This window comes from Ranitomeya imitator, chromosome 3 (genome assembly GCF_032444005.1).
Source record: "Ranitomeya imitator isolate aRanImi1 chromosome 3, aRanImi1.pri, whole genome shotgun sequence".
Classification (NCBI taxonomy): Eukaryota; Metazoa; Chordata; class Amphibia; order Anura; family Dendrobatidae; genus Ranitomeya; species Ranitomeya imitator.
The window spans coordinates 581,320,880-581,345,293 of NC_091284.1; positions in this window are offsets into that span (position 1 = coordinate 581,320,880).

Consider the following 24,414-nt stretch of genomic DNA (forward strand, 5'->3'; position numbering starts at 1 on the left):
AACGAAATCGTTATGTGTGACAGCGACCAACGATCAGGCCCCTGCTGGGAGATCGTTGGTCGCTGGGGAAAGTCCAGCACTTTATTTTGTCGCTGGATCTCCCGCTGACATCGCTGAATCGGCGTGTGTGACGCCGATTCAGCGATGTCTTCACTGGTAACCAGGGTAAATATCGGGTTACTAAGCTGTACTTTACGGCCGGCGCTCAGTCAGTGCTGAAGGCGAGGGACATGACCAGACACCGGGAATGTAAGTATGTAGTATTTTTTTTTTACATTTACAACGGTAACCAGGGTAAACATCGGGTTACTAAGCACGGCCCTGCGCTTAGTAACCCGATATTTACCCTGGTTACCCGGGGACTTCGGGATCGTTGGTCGCTGGAGAGCTGTCTGTGTGACAGCTCTCCAGCGACCAAACAGCGACGCTGCAGCGATCGACATCGTTGTCGGTATCACTGCAGCGTCGCTTAGTGTGACGGTACCTTTAGAGGTAAACAGAAAGGGTTAAATGCCCCAATAGGTACACATAAAGAGAGGTGAAACCTCTTAAATATAGAACCTGGGGTGAAGGTCAATGTCCCACGCCTATCACCCCGGCAAGCAGGGCTTCGTCAGGGAAGATGTGAAAAGACACGTCAAGCAATATTAACCCCTTTACCCCCAAGGGTGGTTTGCACGTTAATGACCGGGCCAATTTTTACAATTCTGACCACTGTCCCTTTGTGAGGTTATAACTCTGGAACGCTTCAACGGATCCCAGTGAATCTGACATTGTTTTCTCGTGACATATTGTACTTCTTGACAATGGTAAAAAGTATTTGATAGTACCTGCGTTTATTTGTGAAAAAAATGGAAATTTGGCGAAAATTATGAAAATTTCGCAATTTTCCAACTTTGAATTTTTATGCAATTAAATCACAGAGATATGTCACACAAAATACTTAATAAGTAACATTTCCCACATGTCTACTTTACATCAGCACAATTTTGGAACCAAAATTTTTTTTTGTTAGGGAGTTATAAGGGTTAAAAGTTGACCAGCAATTTCTCATTTCTACAACACCATTTTTTTTTTAGGGACCACATCTCATTTGAAGTCATTTTGAGGGGTCTATATGATAGAAAATACCCAAGTGTGACACCATTCTAAAAACTACACCCCTCAAGGTGCTCAAAACCATATTCAAGAAGTTTATTAACCCTTCTGGTGCTTCACAGGAATTTTTTGAATGTTTAAATAAAAATGAACATTTAACTTTTTTTCACAAAAAAATTAATTCAGCTCCAATTTGTTTTATTTTACCAAGGGTAACAGTAGAAAATGGACCCCAAACATTGTTGTACAATTTGTCCTGAGTACGACAATACCCCATATGTGGGGGTAAACCACTGTTTGGGCGCATGGCAGAGCTCGGAAGCGAAGGAGCGCCATTTGACTTTTCAATGCAAAATTGACTGGAATTGAGATGGGATGCCATGTTTCGTTTGGAGAGCCCCTGATGTGCCTAAACATTGAAACCCCCACAAGTGACACCATTTTGGAAAGTAGACCCCCTAAGGAACTTACCTAGAGGTGTGGTGAGCACTTTGACCCACCAAGTGCTTCACAGAAGTTTATAATGTAGAACCGTAAAAATAAAAAATCATATTTTTTCACAAAAATTAACTTTCCGCCCCCAATTTTTTATTTTCCCAAGGGTAAGAGAAGAAATTGGACCCCAAAAGTTGTTGTACAATTTGTCCTGAGTACGCTGATACCCCATATGTGGGGGTAAACCACTGTTTGGGCGGATGGGAGAGCTCGGAAGGGAAGGAGCGCCGTTTGACTTTTCAATGCAAAATTGACAGGAATTGAGATGGGACGCCATGTTGCGTTTGGAGAGCCCCTGATGTGCCTAAACATTGAAACCCCCACAAGTGACACCATTTTGGAAAGTAGACCCCCTAAGGAACTTATCTAGAGGTGTGGTGAGCACTTTGACCCACCAAGTGCTTCACAGAAGTTTATAATGTAGAACCGTAAAAATAAAAAATCATATTTTTTCACAAAAATTATCTTTTCGCCCCCAATTTTTTATTTTCCCAAGGGTAAGAGAAGAAATTGGACCCCAAAAGTTGTTGTACAATTTGTCCTGAGTACGCTGATACCCCATATGTGCGGGTAAACCACTGTTTGGGCGGATGGGAGAGCTCGGAAGGGAAGGAGCGCCGTTTGACTTTTCAATGCAAAATTGACAGGAATTGAGATGGGACGCCATGTTGCGTTTGGAGAGCCACTGATGTGCCTAAACATTGAAACCCCCCACAAGTGACACCATTTTGGAAAGTAGACCCCCTAAGAAACTTATCTAGAGGTGTGGTGAGCACTTTGACCCAACAAGTGCTTCACAGAAGTATATAATGCAGAGCCGTAAAAATAAAACAAAAAAATTTTCCCACAAAAATTATTTTTTTAGCCCCCAGTTTTGTATTTTCCCGAGGGTAACAGGAGAAAGTGGACCCCAAAATTTGTTGCCCAATTTGTCCTGAGTGCGATGATACACCATATGTGGGGGGAACCACTGTTTGGGCGCATGGGAGGGTTCGGAAGGGAAGGAGTGCCATTTGAATGCAGGCTTAGATGGAATGGTCTGCAGGTGTCACATTGCATTTGCAGAGCCCCTAATGTACCGAAACAGTAAAAGAACCCCACAAGTGACACCATTTTCGAAACTAGACCCCCTAAGGAACTCATCTAGATGTGTTGTGAGAGCTTTGAACCCCCAAGTGTTTCACTACAGTTTGTAACGCAGAGCCGTGAAAATTAAAAAAAAAATCTTTCCCCCCAAAATTATTTTTTAGCCCCCAGTTTTGTATTTTCCCGAGGGTAACAGGAGAAATTTGACCCCAAAAGTTGTTGTCCAATTTGTCCTGAGTACGCTGATACCCCATATGTTGGGGGGAGCCACCGTTTGGGCGCATGGGAGGGCTCAGAAGGGAAGGAGTGCCATTTGGAATGCAGACTTAGATGGAATGGTCTGCAGGCGTCACATTGCGTTTGCAGAACCCCTAATGTACCTAAACAGTAGAAATCCCCCACAATTGACCCCATATTGGAAACTAGACCCCCCATGGAACTTATCTAGATGTGTTGTGAGAACTTTGAACCCCCAAGTGTTTCACTACAGTTTATAACGCAGAGCCGTGAAAATAAAAAATCTTTTTTTTCCCCACAAAAATTATTTTTTAGCCCCCAGTTTTGTATTTTCCCAAGGGTAACAGGAGAAATTGGACCCCAAAAGTTGTTGTCCTATTTGTCCTGAGTACACTGATACCCCATATGTTGGGGTAAACCCCTGTTTGGGCACACGGGAGAGCTCGGAAGGGAAGAAGCACTGTTTTACTTTTTCAACGCAGAATTGACTGGAATTGAGATCGGACGCCATGTCGCGTTTGGAGAGCCCCTTATGTGCCTAAACAGTGGAAACCCCCCAATTATAACTGAAACCCTAATCCAAACACACCCCTAACCCTAATCCCAACAGTAACCCTAACCACACCTCTAATCCTGACACACCCCTAACCTTAATCCCAACCCTATTCCCAACTGTAAATGTAATCTAAACCCTAACCGTAACTTTAGCCCCAACCCTAACCCTAGCCCTAACCCTAGCCCTAACCCTAGCCCTAACCCTAACCATAGCCCTAAACCTAACCCTAGCCCTAACCCTAACCCTAGCCCTAACCCTAACCCTAACCCTAGCCCTAGCCCTAGCCCTAACCCTAGCCCTAACCCTAGCCCTAGCCCTAATGGAAAAATGGAAATAAATACATTTCTTTAATTTTTCCCTAACTAAGGGGATGATGAAGGGGGGTTTGATTTACTTTTATAGCGGGTTTTTTAGCGGATTTTTATGATTGGCAGCCGTCACACACTGAAAGATGCTTTTTATTGAAAAAAATATTTTTTGCGTTACCACATTTTGAGAGCTATAATTTTTCCATATTTTGGTCCACAGAGTCATGTGAGGTCTTGTTTTTTGCGGGACGAGTTGACGTTTTTATTGGTAACATTTTCGGGCATGTTACATTTTTTGACCGCTTTTTATTCCGATTTTTTTTGAGGCAGAAATACCAAAAACCAGCTATTCATGAATTTCTTTTGGGGGAGGCGTTTATACCGTTCCGCGTTTGGTAAAATTGATAAAGCAGTTTTATTCTTCGGGTCAGTATGATTACAGCGACACCTCATTTATATCATTTTTTTATGTTTTGGCGCTTTTATACGATAAAAACTATTTTATAGAAAAAATAATTATTTTTGCATCGCTTTATTCTCAGGACTATAATTTTTTTTTTTTTTTGCTGATGATGCTGTATGGCGGCTCGTTTTTTGCGGGACAAGATGACGCTTTCAGCGGTATCATGATTATTTATATCTGTCTTTTTGATCGCGTGTTATTCCACTTTTTTTTCTTCAGTATGATAATAAAGCGTTGTTTTTTGCCTCGCTTTTTTTTTTTCTTACGGTGTTTACTGAAGGGGTTAACTAGTGGGCCAGTTTTATTGGTCGGGCCGTTACGGACGCGGCAATACTAAATATGTGCACTTTTATTGTTTTTTTTTAATTTAGATAAAGAAATGTATTTAGGGGAATAATATATATATTTTTTTTTCATTATTTAGGAATATTTTTTTTTATTTTTTTTTTACACATTTTGAAAATTTTTTTTTAACTTTTTTACATTGTCCCAGGGGGGGACATCACAGATCAGTGATCTAACAGTGTGCACAGCACTCTGTCAGATCACCGATCTGAGAGCAATGCAGGCTGCTTCACAGTGCCTGCTCTGAGCAGGCTCTGTGAAGCCACCTTCCTCCCTGCAGGACCCGGATCCGCGGCCATCTTGGATCCGGGCCTGGAACAAACAGGGAGGGAGGTAAGACCCTCGCAGCAACGCGATCACATCGCGTTGCTGCGGGGGGCTCAGGGAAGCCCGCAGGGAGCCCCCTCCCTGCGCGATGCTTCCCTGCACCGCCGGCACATCGCGATCATCTTTGATCGCGGTGTGCCAGAGGTTAATGTGCCGGGAGCGGTCCGTGACCGCTCCTGGCACATAGTGCCGGATGTCAGCTGCGATAGGCAGCTCACACCCGGCCGCGCTCCCCCCGTGAGCGCCGCCGATCACGCTGGACGTACTATCCCGTCCGTGGTCATGGGGGCCCACCCCACCTCGACGGGATAGTACGTCCGATGTCAGAAAGGGGTTAAATAGAGAATTAATAATACCTGATAATAAACCACTGTGGACTCATGAGAACATGCCAGAGATGGTAGCAGGACAGCACAGCCGCAATGGATTACTATATAGAAGTGTGGAGGAAGGAGTGCGCCTGCGTAAAGTAGAGTATAAATCTCAAAAGCGCGCATGGCAGAAAAGCCCATGCAGGCCAGATGTGCGCCGCCGCAGAAGGGTTGCTGTGTGCTGTTATAAGGAGCAACGGGTGCCTGCATAGAATAAATAGCAGGTACCGACAGCGTGCATGCGCACAAGAAGGCGGCGTGCAAGCTGCGTACACGTACCCAGCTATAAAGGGTAAACAAACACACCGATGCCATGGCATGGAAGCTTTGTAGTACATGAACATAAAAATAAGCTGGCCTGTGATGCACCCAGTAACAAATAAGAGTATCCTCAAAACGCAAATCAACATACAGCAATCCAACCACACACCAGGTGTTTCCCGGGGGGAAAGAAGCAGGCAACCATCCAAACACACATCCAACCATATATATCTAAGGTTGTGTAGAACACAATAAGAATAGTGACCACTATGTACATACAACTCATGCAAAAAAGTTTTTATCTTTATTCATGGAGAAATATTTATAAGTATATATATATATATATATATATATATATATATATATATATATATATATATATAAAGTGCAGGGACTTAAATAAGTCCAAATACAGAGCAGTAATGAATAATAAATAACAATATAGAAAGCCATATAAAGTTGTAGGGAAATGTAAAACCACATGAACACCATAGTGAGGCTAAGACATGAGCCCATAAATAATTTCCAAGGAATAATCCTAAAGCACTAATATATAGCCATATGGACCCAGTAATAAACCTCATGAGCCAAGAGCAGCAAGAAAACCCTACCCCATGAGCCTATGCAGGAATCTAAACCTAACTACAGAGGGAAAATAACGTAAAAAAAAAAACAACTAATACATTGACCAGGTAAAAGACCCGGATGAATAACCCACAAGGAGGGGTGAAATAGGTAGCAGGACCGATGCCCTATCTACAATTGAAAACCAGAATCTGGTCCGAAAACCAGACCAAGCGCAAAAACCAGAACCCAGACAAAAACGTAGTCCATAAAAGGAATGGTGATCTTGTTGGTGGGAGATCTAAATGGAACAAAACGGCCACTGTAGAGTCTGGGTCCCAAATCCCAACTCTAATGAAAGAATCCATGTGAGTCCAGTGGAGCTCCTCCCTTCTCCCTTGTACCCGCTATTAGGGTATTTTTTGAACTAGTCATAAGAGATACTGGGTCCATATGGCTATATATTAGTGCTTTAGGATTATTGCTTGGAAATTATTTATGGGCTCATGTCTTAGCCTGACCACGGTGTTCATGTGGTTCTATATTTCCCTACAACTTTATATGGCTTTCTATATTGTTATTTATTATTTATTACTGCTCTGTATTTGGACCTATTTAAGTCCCTGCATTTTATATATGTACTTATAAATATTTCTCCATGAATAAAGATAAAAACTTTTTTACATGAGTTGTATGTATTGTACATAGTGGTCACTCTTCTAAGGCTACTTTCACACATCAGGTTTTTCGCCGCACGCCGGTTCCGCTGTCATGCCGCAGCACCAGATTTGGCTTATTTTGTGAAAACCGGATGAGACGGATACGGTTTTCTGCCGGATCCGGATATTGGATTTGGCGGAAAACCGGATCCGTCTCTTCCGGTTGACATCCGTTTCGTCCGGTTTTCCATCCGTTTTTTGACGGATCCGTTTTTTAAAAATGCCCCCTGACAAGCTAAAAAAGTGATTGGCCCGCTGAAAACTATATATACAGTGTTCCTGCAGCCCATCAGTGACAGGTTGGAGAGGAGCAAGATACAGAGCAAGATGGACGGCATTATTGCGAAGATTCTGCAGAACAACGTGGATTTCATTGTGGAGGCGAATCGAACAATTGTTCTTGAGAAGGAGCGAGAGAGACAGCGCATCATGCATCTGCGCTGACGCCGTTTGTGGATCCACCCCATCACGACATAGAGATTGACGCGGGGAGTCTTTTCTACTTTATACATGGAGCTACGAGGAGACCCAGAGAAGTTTTTCAGCTATGTGCAGATGAAAGCAGAGAACTTTGATGTATTGGTGGAGTGGATTGAACATCTAATAAGAAGGAGTGATACATATTGCAGATTCTCCATAACACCAGCTGAGTGTTGTGAATTCTGTGGCAGAGCTCCCTCCTGTGGTCACAAGTGGTACTTCAGCTGATTCTCTCTGGGAGCTTCCGTTTGTGGAGGAAAGTGGTACTGCGGCTTCTGAGTTTCCTCCCTCAGGTGATCTGGTGAGGTCGTTAGGTGCTTCTCTACTTAACTCCACCTAATGCTTTGATCCATGCTTCCTGTCAATGTTCCAGTGTTGGACTTGTTTTTCCCTGGATCATTCCTGTGGCCTGCTGCTCTGCATAGCTAAGTTCTTCTTTGCTATTTGTTTGCTATTTTTTCTGTCCAGCTTGTCTAATTGTTTTTCTGGAAGCTCTGGGACGCAAAGGGTGTACCTCCGTGCCGTTAGTTCGGTACGGAGGGTCTTTTTGCCCCTTTGCGTGGTTTTCTTTAGGGTTTTGTGTAGACCGCAAAGTTATCTTTCCTATCCTCGCTCTGTTAAGAAAGTCGGGCCTCACTTTGCTGAATCTATTTCATCCCTACGTTTGTCTTTTCATCTTAACTCACAGTCATTATATGTGGGGGGCTGCCTTTTCCTTTGGGGTATTTCTCTGAGGAGAGGTAGGCTTATTTTCTATCTTCAGGCTAGTTAGTTTCTCAGGCTCTGCCGAGTTGCATAGGCAGAGTTAGGCGCAATCCACGGCTGCCTCTAGTGTTGTTTGGAGAGGATTAGGGATTGCGGTCTGCAGAGTTCCCACGTCTCAGAGCTCGTTCTATTATTTTGGGTTATTGTCTGACCACTGTATGTGCTCTGACCGCTATGTCCATTGTGATACTGAATTGCCTATCACAACAGTACAGGAAGCCAAAAGTGCTAATGATTCTCAATAGAGGGAAAAAAGAAGTTCTGAGACCATTTTTTTTTCTTTGCACTGTGTTTTGCCTTTCATTTCCCCTAGACATTTGGGTGGTTCAGGACACAGGTGTAGCAATGGACATTAAAGGTCTGTCTTCATGTGTGGATCAGCTCACGGCAAAAGTTCAAAATATTCAAGATTTTGTGGTTCAGAATTCTTTGTTAGAACCGAGAATTCCTATTCCAGATTTGTTTTTTGGAGATAGAACTAAATTTCTGAGTTTCAAAAATAATTGTAAACTATTTCTGGCTTTGAAACCTCGCTCCTCTGGTGACCCAGTTCAACAGGTTAAGATCGTCATTTCTTTTTTGCGTGGCGACCCTCAGGACTGGGCATTTTCTCTTGCGTCAGGAGATCCTGCATTAAGTAATATCGATGCGTTTTTCCTGGCGCTTGGATTGCTGTACGATGAGCCTAATTCAGTGGATCAGGCAGAAAAAGATTTGCTGGCTCTTTGTCAGGCTCAGGATGAGATAGAGGTATATTGTCAGAAATTTAGAAAGTGGTCCGTTCTCACTCAATGGAATGAATCTGCGCTGGCAGCTATATTCAGAAAGGGTCTCTTTGAAGCCCTTAAGGATGTCATGGTGGGATTTCCTATGCCTGCTGGTTTGAATGAGTCTATGTCTTTGGCCATTCAGATCGGTCGACGCTTGCGTGAGTGTAAATCTGTGCACCATTTGGCGGTATTACCTGAGATTAAACCTAAGTCTATGCAGTGCGATAGGACTATGACCAGAGTTGAACGGCAAGAACACAGACGTCTGAATGGGCTGTGTTTCTACTGTGGTGATTCCACTCATGCTATCTCTGATTGTCCTAAGCGCACTAAGCGGTTCGCTAAGTCTGCCACCATTGGTACAGTACAGTCAAAATTTCTTCTGTCCGTTACCTTGATCTGCTCTTTGTCATCGTATTCTGTCATGGCGTTTGTGGATTCAGGCGCTGCCCTGAATTTGATGGACTTGGAATATGCTAAGCGTTGTGGGTTTTTGTTGGAGCCCTTGCAGTGTCCTATTCCATTGAGAGGAATTGAAGCTACGCCTTTGGCCAAGAATAAGCCTCAATACTGGACCCAGCTGACCATGTGCATGGCTCCTGCACATCAGGAGGTTATTCGCTTTCTGGTGTTGCATAATCTGCATGATGTGGTCATGTTGGGGTTGCCATGGCTACAAGCCCATAATCCAGTATTGGATTGGAAATCCATGTCGGTGTCCAGCTGGGGTTGTCAGGGGGTACATGGTGATGTTCCATTTCTGTCAATTTCGTCATCCACCCCTTCTGAGGTTCCAGAGTTCTTGTCTGATTACCGGGATGTATTTGATGAGCCCAAGTCCGATGCCCTACCTCCGCATAGGGATTGTGATTGTGCTATCAATTTGATTCCTGGTAGTAAATTCCCAAAAGGTCGACTGTTTAATTTATCCGTGCCTGAGCACACCGCTATGCGCAGTTATGTGAAGGAATCCCTGGAGAAGGGGCATATTCACCCGTCATCGTCGCCATTGGGAGCAGGGTTCTTTTTTGTAGCCAAGAAGGATGGTTCGCTGAGACCTTGTATAGATTACCGCCTTCTTAATAAGATCACTGTTAAATTTCAGTACCCCTTGCCATTATCTGATTTGTTTGCTCGGATTAAGGGGGCTAGTTGGTTCACCAAGATAGATCTTCGTGGTGCGTATAATCTGGTGCGAATCAGGCGAGGCGATGAATGGAAAACTGCATTTAATACGCCCGAGGGTCATTTTGAGTATCTAGTGATGCCATTCGGACTTGCCAATGCTCCATCAGTGTTTCAATCCTTTATGCATGACATCTTCCGAGAGTACCTGGATAAATTCCTGATTGTGTACTTGGATGACATTTTGATCTTCTCGGATGATTGGGAGTCTCATGTGAAGCAGGTCAGAACGGTTTTTCAGGTCCTGCGTGCTAATTCTTTGTTTGTGAAGGGATCAAAGTGTCTCTTTGGTGTGCAGAAGGTTTCATTTTTGGGGTTCATCTTTTCCCCTTCTACTATCGAGATGGATCCTGTTAAGGTCCAAGCCATCCATGATTGGACTCAGCCGACATCTCTGAAAAGTCTGCAAAAGTTCCTGGGCTTTGCTAATTTTTATCGTCGCTTCATCTGAAATTTTTCTAGTATTGCCAAACCATTGACCGATTTGACCAAGAAGGGTGCTGATTTGGTCAATTGGTCTTCTGCTGCTGTGGAAGCTTTTCAAGAGTTGAAGCGTCGTTTTTCTTCTGCCCCTGTGTTGTGTCAACCAGATGTTTCTCTTCCGTTCTAGGTCGAGGTTGATGCTTCTGAGATTGGAGCAGGGGCTGTTTTGTCGCAGAGAGGTTCTGATTGCTCAGTGATGAAACCATGCGCTTTTTTTTCCAGGAAGTTTTCGCCTGCTGAGCGAAATTATGATGTGGGCAACCGAGAGTTGCTGGCCATGAAGTGGGCATTCGAGGAGTGGCGTCATTGGCTTGAAGGAGCTAAGCATCGCGTGGTGGTATTGACTGATCATAAGAACTTGACTTATCTCGAGTCTGCTAAGCGTTTGAATCCTAGACAGGCTCGTTGGTCGCTGTTTTTTGCCCGTTTTGACTTTGTGATTTCGTACCTTCCGGGCTCTAAAAATGTGAAGGCGGATGCTCTGTCTAGGAGTTTTGTGCCCGACTCTCCGGGTTTATCTGAGCCGGCGGGTATCCTCAAGGAAGGAGTAATTGTGTCTGCCATCTCCCCTGATTTGCGGTGGGTGCTGCAAAAATTTCAGGCTACTAAACCTGATCGTTGTCCAGCGGAGAAACTGTTTGTCCCTGATAGGTGGACGAATAAAGTTATCTCTGAGGTTCATTGTTCGGTGTTGGCTGGTCATCCTGGAATCTTTGGTACCAGAGAGTTAGTGGCTAGATCCTTTTGGTGGCCATCTCTGTCGCGGGATGTGCGTACTTTTGTGCAGTCCTGTGGGATTTGTGCTCGGGCTAAGCCCTGCTGTTCTCGTGCCAGTGGGTTGCTTTTGCCCTTGCCGGTCCCGAAGAGGCCTTGGACACATATCTCTATGGATTTTATTTCAGATCTTCCCGTTTCTCAAAAGATGTCAGTCATTTGGGTGGTCTGTGATCGCTTTTCTAAGATGGTCCATCTGGTACCTTTGTCTAAATTGCCTTCCTCCTCTGATTTGGTGCCATTGTTCTTTGTTGTGAGTTCTGTTTTAGGGCTCCCTCTGGTGGTTACTGATGGTACTGGGTGACTTGTGTTCTCTGCGGTCTCTGGTGTCCACCTGTTCCATCAGGTTATGGGAGTTTCCTATTTAACCTGGCTTTTTTGTCATTTCCTCGCCGGCTATCAATGTAATCAGCATGTCTTTTTACCTCTGCTACCTGCGTCTGTTATCTTCAGGACAAGCTAAGTTTTGATTTTCCTGTTCCACGTTTTGCTTAATTTTTGTCTTAGTCCAGCTTGCAGATATGTGATTCCTTGCTGCTGGTTGCTCTAGTGGGCTGAAATTACTCCTCATGTTCCATGAGTTGGCACATGAGTTCAAGTAATTTCAGGATGGTATTTTGAAGGGTTTTTCGCTGACCGCGCAGTTCACTTTTGTATCCTCTGCTATCTAGCTTTAGCGGGCCTCATTTTTGCTGACTCTATTTTCATAACTACGTATGTGTTTTCCTCTCATTTCACCGTTATTACATAGTTACATAGTTACATAGTTATTAAGGTTGAAGGAAGACTATATGTCCATCTAGTTAAACCCATAGCCTAACCTAACATATTGATCCAGAGGAAGGCAAAAAAAACCCATGTGCAAAGAGTAAGCTCCACATTGGGGAAAAAAATTTCTTCCCGACTCCACATACGGCAATCAGACTAGTTCCCTGGATCAACACCCTATCAAGGAATCTAGTGTATATACCCTGTAACATTATACAGGGGGGCTGCTATTTCTGTGGGGTGTTTCTCTGGAGGCAAGTGAGGTCTGTGTTTCTTCTAATAGGGGAAGTTAATCCTTCGGCTGGCGCGAGACGTCTAGGAATCATCGTAGGCACGTTCCCCGGCTACTGCTAGTTGTGTGTTTAGGTTCAGGATCGCGGTCAGCTCAGGTTCCATCACCCTAGAGCTTGTTTTGTTTTTGTGCTTGTCCTTTTGTGATCCCCTGCCATTGGGATCATGACAGTATAGCCGGCCAGAAAAAATTGGTCATCGTTTTGGCTGAAGTAGGAGGAAAAGTAGTCTGAGGAAGTTTTTTTTTTTTTTTTTTTCCCTCCTCAGTGTTTGCTGCCTAGCCTTAATTGCAGCTTGGCTGCTTCTTTCCTCCTCTTAATCCTTGAATGGCTCTGACCTCAGCTGTTTATCATGGACGTCCAGAGTTTGGCTTCCAGCCTGAATAATCTTGCTGCTAAGGTTCAAAATATACAAGATTTTGTTGTACATACTCCTATGTCTGAACCTAGAATTCCTATCCCAGAGTTTTTTTCTGGAGATAGATCTAGTTTTCTGAATTTTAGGAACAATTGCAAGTTGTTTCTTTCCTTGAAATCTCGCTCCTCTGGAGACCCTGCTCAGCAGGTCAAGATTGTTATATCTTTCCTGCGGGGTGACCCTCAGAATTGGGCATTTGCATTGGCACCAGGGGATCCTGCGTTGCTCAATGTGGATGCGTTTTTTCTGGCATTGGGTTTGCTCTATGAGGAACCTAACCTAGAGATTCAGGCTGAAAAAGCTTTATTGGCTCTCTCTCAGGGGCAAGATGAAGCAGAAATATATTGTCAGACATTTTGGAAATGGTCGGTGCTTACTCAGTGGAATGAGTGCGCTCTGGCTGCAAAATTCAGAGATGGCCTTTCTGAGGCCATTAAAGATGTTATGGTGGGGTTCCCGGCGCCTACAGGTCTGAATGAGTCCATGACTATGGCTATTCAGATTGATCGGCGTTTACGGGAGCGCAAACCTGTGCACCATTTGGCGGTGTCTTCTGAACAGGCACCTGAGATAATGCAATGTGATAGAATTCAGTCCAGAAGTGAACGGCAAAATTATAGGCGGAAAAATGGATTGTGTTTTTATTGTGGTGATTCAGCTCATGTTATATCAGCATGCTCTAAACGCACAAAAAAGGTTGATAAGTCTGTTGCCATTGGTACTTTACAGTCTAAGTTCATTCTGTCTGTGACTCTGATTTGTTCATTATCATCCATTTCCGTCGATGCCTATGTGGATTCAGGCGCTGCCCTGAGTCTTATGGATTGGTCATTTGCCAATCGCTGTGGGTTTAGTCTGGAACCTCTGGAAGTTCCTATTCCTTTGAAAGGAATTGACTCTACACCTTTGGCTATGAATAAACCTCAGTACTGGACACAAGTGACCATGCGTATGACTCCCGTTCATCAGGAGGTGATTCGCTTCCTGGTACTGTATAATTTACATGATGTCTTAGTGCTTGGTCTGCCATGGTTACAAACTCATAACCCAGTCCTGGACTGGAAAACAATGTCTGTGTTAAGCTGGGGATGTCAGGGGGTTCATGATGATGCATCTCCGATTTCTATCGCTTCATCTACTCCTTCTGAGGTTCCGGTATTTTTGTCTGATTATCGGGAGGTTTTTGAGGAGCCTAAGCTCAGTTCGCTTCCTCCTCACAGGGATTGCGATTGTGCTATAGAGTTGATTCCTGGCAGTAAATTCCCTAAAGGTCGTTTGTTCAATCTGTCAGTGCCAGAGCATACTGCTATGCGGAATTATGTTAAGGAGTCCTTGGAAAAGGGACATATCCGTCCATCTTCGTCCCCTTTGGGAGCAGGTTTTTTTTTCGTGGCCAAAAAAGATGGTTCCTTGAGGCCTTGCATAGATTATCGTCTTTTGAATAAGATTACAGTCAAATATCAGTATCCTTTGCCATTGTTGACTGATTTGTTCGCTCACATTAAGGGGGCTAAATGGTTCACTAAGATTGATCTTCGGGGTGCGTATAATCTTGTGCGGATAAGGCAGGGTGATGAGTGGAAAACCGCATTCAATACGCCTGAGGGCCATTTCGAGTATTTGGTGATGCCTTTTGGACTTTCTAATGCTCCTTCTGTCTTCCAGTCTTTTATGCACGATATTTTCCGTGAATATCTGGATAAATTTATTATCGTGTATTTGGATGATGTTTTGTTTTTTTCTGATGACTGGGAGTCTCATGTTCAGCAGGTCAGGAAGATGTTTCAGGTCCTGCGGGCCAATTCTTTGTTTGTAAAAGGTTCTAAATGTCTCTTTGGAGTCCAGAAGATTTCTTTTTTGGGGTATATTTTTTCCCCTTCTACTATTGAGATGGATCCCGTCAAGGTTCAGGCTATTTGTGACTGGACGCAGCCTACATCTCTTAAGAGTCTACAGAAGTTCTTGGGCTTTGCTAATTTTTATCGTCGCTTCATAACTAATTTTTCTAGTGTTGTTAAGCCTTTGACGGATTTGACTAAGAAGGGTGCTGATGTTACTGATTGGTCTCCTGCGGCTGTGGAGGCCTTTCAGGAACTTAAGCGCCGGTTTTCTTCTGCTCCTGTGTTGCGTCAGTCAGATACGTCGCTTCCTTTTCAGGTTGAGGTTGATGCTTCCGAGATCGGAGCGGGGGGCGGTTTTGTCACGGAGAAGCTCCGATGGCTCAGTGATGAAGCCATGTGCGTTCTTTTCTAGAAAATTTTCGCCCGCTGAACGGAATTATGATGTTGGTAATCGGGAGCTTTTGGCCATGAAGTGGGCATTTGAGGAGTGACGTCATTGGCTTGAGGGTGCTAGACATCGTGTGGTGGTCTTGACTGATCACAAAAATCTGATGTACCTTGAGTCTGCCAAGCGTCTGAATCCTAGACAGGCTCGTTGGTCACTGTTTTTCTCCCGTTTCAATTTTGTGGTTTCATACCTGCCAGGTTCAAAGAATGTGAAGGCGGATGCTCTTTCTAGGAGTTTTGTGCCTGACTCCCCTGGAAATTCTGAGCCCACTGGTATCCTTAGGGATGGGGTGATTTTGTCGGCTGTCTCCCCAGACTTGCGATGTGCTTTGCAGGAGTTTCAGGTGGATAAACCTGATCGTTGTCCGCCGGAAAGACTGTTTGTTCCGGATAATTGGACCAGTAGAGTCATCTCCGAGGTCCATTCTTCTGTGTTGGCAGGTCATCCTGGAATATTTGGTACTAGAGACTTGGTGGCCAGGTCTTTTTGGTGGCCTTCCTTGTCGAGGGATGTGCGTTCTTTCGTGCAGTCTTGTGGAGTTTGCGCTCGGGCTAAGCCTTGCTGTTCTCGGGCCAGTGGATTGTTGTCACCTTTGCCTATCCCGAAGAGGCCTTGGACGCACATTTCCATGGACTTTATTTCGGATCTCCCTGTCTCTCAAAAAATGTCCGTCATATGGGTTGTGTGTGACCGCTTTTCTAAGATGGTTCATCTGGTACCCTTGCCTAAGTTACCTTCCTCCTCTGAGTTGGTCCCTCTGTTTTTTCAAAACGTGGTCCGTTTGCATGGCATTCCGGAGAACATCGTTTCTGACAGGGGATCCCAGTTTGTGTCTAGATTTTGGCGGACGTTCTGTGCTAAGATGGGCATTGATTTGTCCTTTTCGTCTGCATTCCATCCCCAGACGAATGGCCAGACGGAACGAACTAATCAGACTTTAGAAACTTATTTAAGGTGTTTTGTTTCTGCTGATCAAGATGACTGGGTTACCTTTTTGCCGCTTGCCGAGTTTGCCCTTAATAATCGGGCTAGTTCTGCTACCTTGGTTTCTCCTTTCTTTTGTAATTCGGGGTTTCATCCTCGTTTTTCCTCTGGTCAGGTGGAGCCTTCTGATTGTCCTGGAGTGGACATGGTGGTGGATAGGTTGCATCAGATTTGGAGTCATGTGGTGGACAATTTGAAGTTGTCCCAGGAGAGGGCTCAGCAGTTTGCTAATCGCCGTCGCCGCGTGGGTCCTCGACTTCTTGTTGGGGACTTGGTGTGGTTGTCTTCTCGTTTTGTTCCTATGAAGGTCTCTTCTCCTAAGTTCAAGCCTCGGTTCATCGGTCCCTATAGGATCTTGGAAATTCTTAACCCTGTGTCGTTTCATTTGGATCTCCCGGCATCGTTTGCTATTCATAATGTGTTCCATCGGTCGTTGTTGCGGAAGTATGAGGTACCTGTTGTTCCTTCGCTTGAGCCTCCTGCTCCGGTGCTGGTGGAGGGTGAATTGGAGTATGTTGTGGAGAAGATCTTGGATTCTCGTGTTTCCAGATGGAAACTCCAGTATTTGGTCAAGTGGAAGGGTTATGGTCAGGAGGATAATTCTTGGGTGGTTGCCTCTGATGTTCATGCTGCCGATTTGGTCCGTGCTTTTCATAGGGCTCATCCTGGTCGCCCTGGTGGTTCTCGTGAGGGTTCGGTGACCCCTCCTCAAGGGGGGGGGTACTGTTGTGAGTTCTGTTTTTGGGCTCCCTCTGGTGGTTACTGATGTACTGGGTGACTTGTGTTCTCTGCGGTCTCTGGTGTCCACCTGTTCCATCAGGTTATGGGAGTTTCCTATTTAACCTGGCTTTTTTGTCATTTCCTCGCCGGCTATCAATGTAATCAGCGTGTCTTTTTACCTCTGCTACCTGCGTCTGTTATCTTCAGGACAAGCTAAGTTTTGATTTTCCTGTTCCACGTTTTGCTTACTTTTTGTCTTAGTCCAGCTTGCAGATATGTGATTCCATGCTGCTGGTTGCTCTAGTGGGCTGAAATTACTCCTCATGTTCCATGAGTTGGCACATGAGTTCAAGTAATTTCAGGATGGTATTTTGAAGGGTTTTTCGCTGACCGCGCAGTTCACTTTTGTATCCTCTGCTATCTAGCTTTAGCGGGCCTCATTTTTGCTGACTCTATTTTCATAACTACGTATGTGTTTTCCTCTCATTTCACCGTTATTACATGTGGGGGGCTGGTATTTCTGTGGGGTGTTTCTCTGGAGGCAAGTGAGGTCTGTGTTTCTTCTAATAGGGGAAGTTAATCCTTCGGCTGGCGCGAGACGTCTAGGAATCATCGTAGGCACGTTCCCCGGCTACTGCTAGTTGTGTGTTTAGGTTCAGGATCGCGGTCAGCTCAGGTTCCATCACCCTAGAGCTTGTTTTGTTTTTGTGCTTGTCCTTTTGTGATCCCCTGCCATTGGGATCATGACAGTTCTTCCAGCATGTGGTTCGTTTGCATGGCATTCCAGAGAATATAGTTTCTGACAGAGGTTCCCAGTTTGTTTCGAGGTTTTGGCGAGCCTTTTGTGGTAGGATGGGCATTGACTTGTCTTTTTCCTCGGCTTTCCATCCTCAGACTAATGGCCAGACCGAACGAACCAATCAGACCTTGGAAACCTATCTGAGATGCTTTGTTTCTGCTGATCAGGATGACTGGGTGTCTTTTTTGCCTTTGGCTGAGTTCGCCCTTAATAATTGGGCCAGCTCGGCTACCTTGGTTTCGCCATTTTTCTGCAATTCTGGGTTCCATCCTCGTTTCTCTTCAGGACAGGTTGAGTCTTCGGACTGTCCTGGTGTGGATACTGTGGTGGACAGGTTGCAGCAGATTTGGACTCATGAACTGGACAATTTGACCTTGTCCCAGGAGAAGGCTCAACGTTTCACTAATCGCAGACGCCTTGTGGGATTCTCGTGTTTCAAGACGGAAACTCCAGTATCTGGTTAAATGGAAGGGTTATGCTCAGGAAGATAATTCCTGGGTTTTTGCCTCTGATGTCCATGCTCCCGATCTTGTTCGTGCCTTTCATGTGGCTCATCCTGGTCGGCCTGGGGGCTCTGGTGAGGGTTCGGTGACCCCTCCTCAAGGGGGGGGTACTGTTGTGAATTCTGTGGCGGAGCTGCCTCCTGTGGTCACAAGTGGTACTTCAGCTGATTCTCTCTGGGAGCTTCCGTTTGTTGAGGAAAGTGGTACTGCGGCTTCTGAGTTTCCTCCCTCAGGTGATCTGGTGAGGTCGTTAGGTGCTTCTCTACTTAACTCCACCTAATGCTTTGATCCATGTTTCCTGTCAATGTTCCAGTGTTGGACTTGTTTTTCCCTGGATCATTCCTGTGGCCTGCTGCTCTGCATAGCTAAGTTCTTCTTTGCTATTTGTTTGCTATTTTTTCTGTCCAGCTTGTCTAATTGTTTTGCTCGAAGCTCTGGGACGCAAAGGGTGTACCTCCGTGCCGTTAGTTCGGTACGGAGGGTCTTTTTGCCCCCTTTGCGTGGTTTTCTTTAGGGTTTTGTGTAGACCGCAAAGTTATCTTTCCTATCCTCGCTCTGTTAAGAAAGTCGGGCCTCACTTTGCTGAATCTATTTCATCCCTACGTTTGTCTTTTCATCTTACTCACAGTCATTATATGTGGGGGGCTGCCTTTTCCTTTGGGGTATTTCTCTGAGGCAAGGTAGGCTTATTTTCTATCTTCAGGCTAGTTAGTTTCTCAGGCTGTGCCGAGTTGCATAGGCAGAGTTAGGCGCAATCCACGGCTGCCTCTAGTGTTGTTTGGAGAGGATTAGGGATTGCGGTCTGCAGAGTTCCCACGTCTCAGAGCTCGTTCTATTATTTTGGGTTATTGTCTGACCACTGTATGTGCTCTGACCGCTATGTCCATTGTGATACTGAATTGCCTATCACAACAGCTGAGCGTCTGACGGTCACTCTTCGGTAAGCATTCTATTTTGATGTACTCTTGTAGCACACTTTCATTGATTGATATTTTGAATTTGCAGTAATTTCTGCCTTGCTTTTGTTCACAGATCCCTAGCTGCTGGAGAATCCCTGTCTTCACTACATTTCCAGTTCAGACTGGGAATTTCAACCATATCTGGAATAGTGAGGCACACTTGCCGAGCAGTGTGGGACTTTCTGTACGACGAATTCATCCCACATCCCACTATGCAGACATGGTTGGAAGTAGCTGACAGATTCCAGGAAGTGTGTCAGTTTCCCAATTGCTTGGGCGCGGTGGATGGGAAACATATCCGTATCATGAAACCGGCTGGTTCTGGATCCGAGTATTTCAACTATAAAAAGTACTTTTCCATCGTACTGATGGCCATCGCCGATGCAGATTACAAATATGTTGTGGTGGATATTGGTGCGTATGGCCGCTCAAATGATTCACAAGTTTTCAAACTGTCTTCTATGGGGCGGCATTTGTATGGACAAACCTTTCAATTCCCCCCCAGACCACTGCCTCAAACCTCTGAGCCACCAATGCCTTTTGTTTGCGTTGGGGATGAAGCCTTTCAGCTTTCAGAACATCTTTTTAAACCCTACTCCAGCTGTGGTTTAAATAATACTAAAATAATTTTCAACTACAGACTCACACGTGCAAGGAGAATGGTGGAGTGTGCGTTTGGGATCCTAACCGCCAAATGGAGAGTTCTCTTGACATCCATAAACTTAAAGACAGACACTGTGGATGAGGTGGTGAAAGCGTGTGTTGTCCTGCACAATTATGTGCTATCCAAGGAACAGATTTCCATTGAGGACCACTCTGAACAGACCACCTTGGCTGATTATAGCAACCAAACCAAACTGTTTCCAGAATTTGGGATTAATTTGCAGAATATTTTATTTCACCGAAGGAAGAATACACTGGCAGGATGAGAGAATTTAAACAATTTGTCTTGAACCTAGTAACAACTTTTTTACCTTTTTACCCATGTTGTGTACCTGTTTGGGTAGTACCCAAAGTATTTAACCTTTTACCCAAGTTGTGTACCTATTTGATTTTTCATTTTACCAAAGTTGTGTACCTGTTTGGTTTTACCTTTTACCCAAGATGTGTACCTGTTTGGTTTTACCTTTTACACAAGTTGTGCATCTGTTTGGGTTGTGCCCAAAGTATTTTACCTCTGACCAATAAACCTTGTTTAACCAAAGTGTTATCTATACCTTATAAAGAATAAATACAAGATAGCTGTAAACCACACAGTTTTATTAAAATTTTTTTAAATAACAAAAACAAACTTTTATTTTTAAACACCAAAAAAAACTTTATTTAGCAGCACACAAAACTATAGATTGGAATACGTAGGGGTGAAGATTGTGCTGGAGGGGCTGTCAGATAGGGACACTTCGACAGTGGGAGTGTGGAGAGAGGAATGTGTTGGTGGTGGGGAAGGATCAATAGGTAGTGGTGAAGGAGTGGAGAAGGCAATTGAGCGGGTGGACAGGAAAGTGGGATTGGGGTTAGGAATTTGGTAGGATGGAGGGGTGTAGGTGATGTTTTGGGAGGATTGGAAGGCAGAAGCAGTGATGGGTGGAGAAGAGGGTTGGGAAGGAGGTGAAAGAGGCTGTTGGTAGTGGGCAGGGAGAGGATGCGTGGATGAAGTAGATGGGAAGTAGTATGGGTCAGGATCATCATATTGGTGGGAAGGGGCACGGACGGGACGCTGGTAGTGTGGCTGATGGTAAGGGGCACGGGAACGCTGTGAGGATTGTGGCTGGTGGGACGGGGTACGGGCACGATGTGGTTGATGGTGGGGTTGGTGGGATGGGGCATGGGCATGTTGGTGGTACGGGTCAGGAGGATGGTAGTGGCTGTAGTAATGGACAGTGGAGGAAGGGGGGCAGTTGCAGCATGGGTGGCAAGAGCCTCGGCTTTTGAGGCAATGAGCGCTAGAGTTGACTGGCAGGATTGCATTACTTGCATCTGCTGAGAAGTAGATAGCGTCTCCATTTGCTCAAGTACCGACTTTAAAAAAGTGTTGTTCTGTGACTGTCTTGCCTCTGAACGCATGACTAACAGAAGTGTATGCATCTCGAGTATTCTTTTATTTATGAAATTAAAACCTGCAGCCATTTGCTCGGACAAAACTTTCAGACAGTTCTGGAAGGATGCATTCAGGTGTAAGAACTTGGGAGCATAACTCTGTACCTGACCTCTCTGCCGATGGTGCCCCGATGCTACAGGTGTACTAGAGGTGGCAGCAGCAGAGGGGTGGGGTACAGGAAATGCTATATCCTCACCAGCAGATACATGCAATGGAACCAGCCAGGATGCTCCAGCTCTCGCGGATGGGACAGAGGGATCCGATGTGTGGGAAGGCTGGGAAGGTGCCGAGTGGGAAGGTGCAGAGTGGGAAGGTGCAGAGTGGGAAGGTGCAGAGGGGCCCGCACTGTCAAAGTGTCCCTCGGTGGCGGCCTCCTGAGGGATCGCCCCAGAAGGATTCAACTGTGCTGCCGACGGTGCTGTGGAACAAAAGAGAAAAAACAAACAATTAATACACTATAATTGCATGGCCCTGGCTGAAAGAGCAAAAGAGGGTTAGACATGTAAAACATTGGTTATCATCACATGTGGTGGGTAATAATTACCTTTGTGTCACCATCGTTGACCTGAGGAACGACAGGGCTTCGGCATACTTGTATTTGCTCCTGCGTCCGCATCTCTTTATTGAATTCCTTCTTGAAGTTATCCCTTATCGACCGCCACCGTTTTACAATCCTCTCACCTGTTAAAAAATTAGAAACACAACTTGGTTAGAAAAAAAACTTAGAATGCATCAAGAAATCTGAACAGAGTATACTTACGTTCTTGATTCTGGGCCCGAACATCGAGGTCCTCCCACTTCGCAATAAGCTCTTGGCAGACTTGCTCTCAGAGTCGCCGGGTCACGATGATATCAGCATGGCGGAGGTCACTCATGTTCCACAGCGGCTCACTGTCTTGGACAAGATCGATGAGGTCAATATCGAGGCCGACCTCTTCACCGTCAGAATCAGGAGCATGCTGTGAAGCCTGTTAAAAGAAAGGAAAAAAACAAATTAAAACTAAATTGTAAACAACATAAAGAATAAACCTTAAAAAAAAACAAAAAACTATGATATATATGCTTACACGTTGACGGCCGCCATGACTCGCACGCCGACGACCCTGGGAGCCACTGGTTGGACCTCTGGATTGAGCACCAGAATCCGAACTCTAGAAGAGAAAAAAACATAATTATGTGCTTGTATGTAGCCTTTTTAGGTGTAGTGTGCCATGTGATATCTACAATGATCATTGTTTATGTGTTGTGTGATGTCTGCATTTATCAGTTTGTATGTGTTGTGTTCTATCTGTAACTATCTTGTGTTGCTATGTGTTGTGTGTAGTGTGAGGTTGTGGTTCCACGATACATGAAAGAAACATACCAATTGTGATCCAGCTCCAGGTTCCAGGTCTTTCTCCACCCCTTCCCTCTTCTTCAGGGAGCACCTCTTGGACTATGGCAGCAGCTTCATCAGCTTCCTACAAAGATGAAAAATGGCAAAATACATTAATATATACACATACATACACAAATACACACACACATACACACATACATACATACACATACACACACACACACATACACACACATACATACATACATACACACACATACACACACATACACACACACACACACACACACATACACACACATACACATACATACACACACACACATACATACACACACACACACACACACACACATACACACACATACACACACACACATACACAAAAGATAGCGAGGGAGAGAGAGCAAGAGAGCAAAATTATGTTTAAAACATATTTACCTCAGTGCGCTGCCGACGGGAGGGAGGGCTCCCAGAAGAAGACATGGCTTCTCTGGTACGGCTTGGCTGGCTGGGTTCTGTAGCAGGAGAGGTTGCTGGGCTCAATGGCAGGAGAGCTGGCTGGGCTCTGTAGCAGGAGAGCTTGCGGGGCTCTGTGGCAGGAGAGCTGGCTGGGCTCTGTGGCAGGTTATAGCTGGCTGGCCTCTGTGGCAGGTTATAGCTGGCTGGCCTCTGTTACAGGTTATAGTTGGCTCGCCTCTGTGGCAGGTTATAGCTGGCTGGCCTCTGTTACAGGTTATAGTTGGCTCGCCTCTGTGGCAGGTTATAGCTGGCTGGCCTCTGTGGCAGGTTATAGCTGGCTGGCCTCTGTGGCAGGCCCGTGGCTGGCTGGGCTCTGTGGCAGGAGAGCTGGCTGCGCTCTGTAGCAGGAGAGCTTGCGGGGCTCTGTGGCAGGAGAGCTGGCTGGGCTCTGTGGCAGGTTATAGCTGGCTGGCCTCTGTGGCAGGTTATAGCTGGCTGGCCTCTGTTACAGGTTATAGCTGGCTGGCCTCTTTGGCAGGTTATAGCTGGCTGGCCTCTGTGGCAGGTTATAGCTGGCTGGCCTCTGTTGCAGGCCCGTGGCTGGCTGGGCTCTGTGGCAGGAGAGCTGGCTGGGCTCTGTGGCAGGTTATAGCTGGCTGGGCTCTGTGGCAGGTTATAGCTGGCTGGCCTCTGTGGCAGGTTATAGCTGGCTGGCCTCGGTGGCAGGTTATAGCTGGCTGGCTGGCCTCTGTGGCAGGTTATAGCTGGCTGGCCTCTGTGGCAGGTTATAGCTGGCTGGCTGGCCTCTGTGGCAGGCCCATGGCTGCCTGGGCTCTGTGGCAGGAGAGCTGGCTGGGCTCTGTGGCAGGAGAGCTGGCTGGGCTCTGTGGCAGGTGATTGCTGGCTGGCCTCTGTGGCAGGTCCGTGGCTGGCTGGGCTCTGTAGCAGGAAAGCTGGCTGGGCTTGGTGGCAGGTTATAGCTGGCTGGCCCCTGTGGCAGGTTTGTAGCTGGCTCCGCTCTCTGGCTCCTTTGTTCTTCAGTCTTGGCAGGGTGTGGTCTCTCTGGCTGGCAGTATGGCTGGAAATGAGTGAAGGCCTCAATGGCATTGCTTTATATATGTGTCCTGGCGGCAGGCACATAGTTTCTGAGCATGCTCAGTGTAAGAAGCCGAATCAGGCCGCCGGATCTGCCTTTTTCCGGATCCGGCACAATCCGGTGTCCATAGACATGCATTGTAGCGAAAAGCCGGAAAGAACGGATCCGGCCCTTCTGGCTTTTTCGCCGCAGACAAAAAAACGTTCCAGTAGACGTTTTTTCCAGATGCCGGAATCGAGTGTACGTCGGATCCGGCATCAAACGGAAGGCACACTGGGCCATCCGGTGCAATCCGGCACTAATACAAGTCAATGGGGAAAAACCGGATCCGGTTTTTATTTTTTCCGGTTCCGGTTTTTCTCCCGAAAGCCGGATTTAGCCTGAAACAAAAAACCTGATGTG